Consider the following 5,381-nt stretch of genomic DNA (forward strand, 5'->3'; position numbering starts at 1 on the left):
AAGGAATTCTGCAAAAATAGTTGCTTTAGAAAATCAATACCATCCATGTGGCTAAATTGGGAGAAAAATGTTTTTTCATAACAGGAATTGTGGAGTATTAATTCTGAGGCTCTAGTAAATTACAATGGCTGGTCAAGGGGTTCGTGATTCTTGGAGTCCCGGTGGTGTGATCACTTGGGAGGTACAAAGATCTCATTAGGCGGCAGGCATTGTCAGAAAGAAAATATGAGAGCTCCACTCAGAATTGTCTTTGCTACCAATTGTAATGATGGTCAGATTATGTTCTTTTGTCAGCTGACTCTACAAACATGCACTTTTTGTTACTGCTAGTGTTTTGATAGTTGAAAATTCTGTAAGATTTTCTTCTGGCTTTAGACACAATTTTGTGTAATTGGTATTTGTGGCTCTATCAACAACTTCTTAGAAAATTAGGAGAATATTTTTTTAAAAAATATTTTGTTTAAAATACTAATAATGTTTCTGTTCCATTTAGAATTTACAAAACAACGTTTTTAATAATCAAATAATTTTCTTCTTTTTTGTCATGAGTAGTTGAGTTGCCTGTGACTCATAGCGACACTGTGTACAACAGCTCTAAAGTCTCCCCTGCCCTGAGCCAGTGTCACTAACTCAGACACACCTACTCCTTTTCCCCCAGTTACTGTATCAATCCATCTCATCCGGGGCCATTCCTCTTTTGGTGGTTTATGGTATCTTCAACACTCTTCTCCAGCACCACAACTCAAAGGCATTAATTTTTCTTCTGTCATCCTTAGTCATCGTCCAGCTCCCTGATTCATAGCAAGGACCTATGAAGACCACGGCCTGGATTAGGCACACTTCAGAGAGACATTGTTGCTTCTCAGTGTTCTGGAGAGGACTCTGACAGCAGATTTTCCAGGTACAATTTGTCTTTTTCAAGAATGCTATTTGTGAAGCCAAGCAAGCTGTAATTATTAACAACCTCAATCTCTTCCCCATCCATCATGGTGCTGCCAACTGGCCCAGTGGTGAGAATCTTTATCTTCTTGATGTTGAGCTACAATCCATATTGAAAACTAGTCTTTAACCTTCTGCAGCAAGCACGTCAGCACCTCTTCAGTTTCAGCAGCCAAGGTTGTGTCATTTTCATAATTTAGGCTCTTGACTATCTCTTCTGCATATAGATTGAAAAGATATTGGAGACAGGATGCATCTCTGATGCTCTCCATTTCTGATTTTTAAGAACTATTTAAGCAATCTACAACTATATTAATTACTTATTCTATGATTAAAATTTAAAAGAAATGTTGTTGTTATTGTGGACCATCGAGTTGGAACTGACCGTTAGCTGACTGTCTTGGTTTTTCAGAGGCAGTTATTTGAATGGGAGTAGATTCTCCCAAAGAGCAACTAGTGGATTCATACCACATGACTTCCGGATTGCAGCTCAGCTTCTTGCCATGAGGCCACCATGATCTGGTGAAGGAAGAGATCCATGAAGGGAAGGAGACAACACTCGGAGCTACACAAATGAATAACATCAACCGTAGTGACAAAACTGGATCTCAGCCACCTAGCTGATGTTCAGTTTGAATAGAATATTTTAAAGACACTATTGTCACGCATAATCATTTATATTTTCATGGTAGTTTTTGAATTCCATCACCATGATTGTCCAATGTTCTGACCCACCTAAGGTCAGTCTCCAGGGTAGAATTTGGTACTTCAAGAAGTAGGCTGATGAGTATAAAGTGAAGTGGGGCTTCAGCCCTGTTGCCAAGAGTCTCTCTACTGAGCTGTGTGACTTTGAGAAAGATTCCTTGTTTATTTCTCTGCGTGTTTGATTTTTCCCCTCTGAATCACATTACTGTCCCTGTGCCATAACAACCTCTACCACACGAGTTACAAGAAGTAAAAAAAAAATAATCGTTTTACATAGACTTTCAGATTTCCTTTATAGCTTTCTATGATTCTTATTTTAAATTGTGTCTGAACATCATTTTGTAAATGGATACTAAGCATTTATAGAGGGAAAAGGTGGCCATTACTACTTATTAGATGTTAAATAATCATGATTATTTCATCAAGCTTTACTGGACTGAAATCCTATAATTATTTACTATAAAGCTTGACAGTGTTATTGAAATTGATCTAAAACTGAGTAATGACCAATAATTAAAAATATATAATTCAATGCTATTTTAGTTAGTCACTTCACACTGGCAAGAAGGCAGCAATATTATCTAACTTTAGTGTTTCTGAGGCTTCATCTGACATACTTTGGACATTTTACATAGAAGGACAGTCCTTCGAGAGGACATGATGCTTGGGAGGGTGGAGGGACAGCGCAAGAGAGGAAGACCCTCAATGAGATGGATTGATTCAGTGACTGGGGTATTGGGGGTAGGTGTGTCAGAGACAATAAGATTGGCACAGGACAGAGCAGGGTTTAGGCTGTTGTACATAGGGTCACTATGCATCACAGGCAACTCAACAGCACATAAGAACAACAAGTGTCCAGAAAGGGAGCTCTGAAGGTGTAGTTCATAGGGAGTTGTGAAGCCAAACTAAAGGTGGCTGGTTCAAGTCCATCAGCTGTTCTATAAGAAAGAAGATGCACAAACCTCTGTATGATTCACAGCCATGGAAATCATGTGGCCTTGGAAGGTCAGCAATGAGTCTGTTTTGACTTATTGACAATAAGTTTATTAATGTTTTTGACTTAGTGACAATAAGTTGAGTTGATGCTCAGAAATGTTATTTGGCAAAATTGTACATATGTATGTCTATTTTTATTATCTTTTAAGTCAGTATAGTTTAGTAGTTTAATGGCTAAAATAGGGTGTTCTGGTGGCCTAATGTTAAGAAGTTGTGCTGCAATCCCGAAGGCACACGGTTCAAGGCCACCAGCTGCTCCGTGGGAGAAGGATGAGCAGAATCCTTCCAGGTAATTTACTCTTTCTGAAAATCTTTCAGAGGGTCAGCTATGGGTCGGTTCTGACTCTACGGTACACAACAACATGGCTAAGATGAATGGAATTACATTTTGCAATTTACGATAAATATTGTTCAGTGATTTTAGTGCCAACAATTGTGGCCCTTTGTCTTTTGCTCTTTATTTAAATATTAAATAGCTATTGATTCTTGTGGAGACAAATATCACGTCATATTCAATTAGTAGTTAAATAGTGACTAATGTAAAGTGGAGACCAATACATCTGCAGGGGACAGTCATGATTGATGTTCACAGAGAATAGAGTCAATGTAAACTCATATTCTTTTTTTTTATTTTTGTTTGGGTTTTTTTTTTAAGATTATGAGGTTTATTAAGTCAAAAGCTATGCAATTCAGTTTGGTTAAAGGATAATATCACTTTATCAGGACGGCAGTGGAAATTTTCTTATTGGTACCTTAGCCTTCAGCCACATAGCATTAGGCCAATGGTCCAAAACAAAGCTCTTGCCAATTATGGTTCTCTCCATGTTATTTTCATCACAGCAACTACAAAAATCCATGTTTAATTTTATCAGATAAAACTTTATTTTAACTAATTGTGTTTTGGAACGGGTATATTTTGGGAGGTTAGAAACCAATTGATTTTTGTTTTCTTCTATTTAAACAAAACCAGAAATTTAGAGAAGGTATTATTTCTGTGTTTTATCAAGTATCAGCATCATAGGCACTTTTTTTTTGGTAGTTAATCAGCATTTTTAATGTTTTAAATTGTTGAACATTTAAACCATCAAATTCACTAGGGAAAAAAAAATACCTCACACACACATATACACACACACAGTTATCATCCACATAAGAGCACACAAAGCTTCAGACAGCTGGCACTGAGTCACTTCAGCTTTTTCTTCCCCTTAAAAGAAATGACACTGAGTTTGGCCACACCCTGGACTCTTGGTTTCCCAGCATAGAGAGTGTGCGACTACAAGGCCGCAGAACATGTGCATTCAAAACCATTTCACTCCTGATCATCTTTGGCGAGAAGCCTCCTGAAGGGAGATGAAGGGGCGATGAGGCGGTCGAGCCCTTCCTGCATCTTCACACGTCGCTGACCGGAAGGCTCGCGTCGTCCAAGTCCACAGGGCCGCCGTCCTTCTCCTGAGGGCCGTTGGGCCGTTGTGACTCTGAGCTCTGGGAAGAGCTTGCTCGCTCACTTTGTGAGCTGGTTCTCTTGGAGAGACAGTCTGGACCTTGGAGTTCCCTGGCTTGACCTTGGTAAGAGATTCGTAAAATCCTCGCTTCTCCAGGGCAAAGCTTGAGACCAGAGAGCTGCTGCGAGTGGCTGTGGAATGTGGGAGGGCTGCAGCCGCGCCTGCGGGCGGGGGGGCGTGTTTGGATTCTGCAGGGCAGGTGGGATGCTCAGAAGATGCTGAGCGGCCAGGTCCCCGCTGGGCGACGATGGCGCCCGAGACGGCTCTGATCCAGCTGTGCATCTCCTCGGGGCTGTCGGCCTGCACGTAGAAAGTTCGAGATGTTGTTACAATTTCAAATAGGTTGTCCCTCATCATTATGTCACTCTGCTTACACTCCTGGACTTTGTGAACCTCCTTTAGTGGTATGACCCGCAGAGGTTCCTTATCCAGTTCAGATTTGAAGTAGCCTATTGTGTTTTCATCCAACTGAAAATATGGTCTCTTCCAGTTTTTCATCACAGCTCCCTGCTTTACACAGTACCCGGCTTTGATCACTGCGCTGTCTGGAGGAGGTTTCGGATTAAAGTAATGAAGATGGCTTTGGGATTGCTTCAAATTATTTCTGTCAACACTTTCACCACATTCACTGACTTCTTCTTTCATGGACTGCTGGGAGAACAAACAAGTTCATCCAGGAGAGAATGAAGTCAGACTGCTTCTTGGAGGCAAGGATTCTGAAGCTTCGTCTGACATACTTTGGACATGTTGCAAGGCGGGATCAGTACTTGGAGAGGGACATCACGCTTGGGTGGGTGGAGGGACAAAGCAGGAGAGGAAGACCCTTGATGAGACGGAATGATTCTGTCACTGAGTGGGCGTGATGATGGGAACGCCGCCCACGATGTCAGTTCTGTAGGACACTTGCTTTTTTGAACAGGGATAGTCGCCCTGGCGACAGAGATTATCAGAGTGAGGTTGTGTGTCAGACTGCTTTGGTACTGTAATTTTTATAGCTTTGTTTAGCACATTGACCCATTCTACTAGGTCCTGCTGGTCATTGGCTTGAAGGAAGTATTTTCCCATTCCTGCATTCATAACAAAACAGAACTCTGCCTTTGGCCTTAGCTTAGTTGCATCGCTAACCTTTGAAATGTAGGTAAGCTTAATGGCTCCAACCCGGGATGATCCAGAAGGGAGGTTCTGTGGATTATCCATGTACCATACGAAACTATCTTCTCTGGTGTCCAGTATGAA

General features: G+C 41.1%; 1 pseudogene; it reads right to left on the reverse strand.

Moving 5' to 3' along the window:
• Positions 1-4,032: 4,032 nt before the first annotated feature.
• LOC102850731 lies at positions 4,033-5,375 on the reverse strand (annotated as a pseudogene).
• Between the last annotated feature and the right edge of the window lie 6 nt (positions 5,376-5,381).

Source organism: Elephantulus edwardii, unplaced genomic scaffold, assembly GCF_000299155.1.
Source record: "Elephantulus edwardii isolate Elephantulus edwardi_28Jun2011 unplaced genomic scaffold, EleEdw1.0 scaffold00077, whole genome shotgun sequence".
In the NCBI taxonomy this organism is placed as follows: Eukaryota; Metazoa; Chordata; class Mammalia; order Macroscelidea; family Macroscelididae; genus Elephantulus; species Elephantulus edwardii.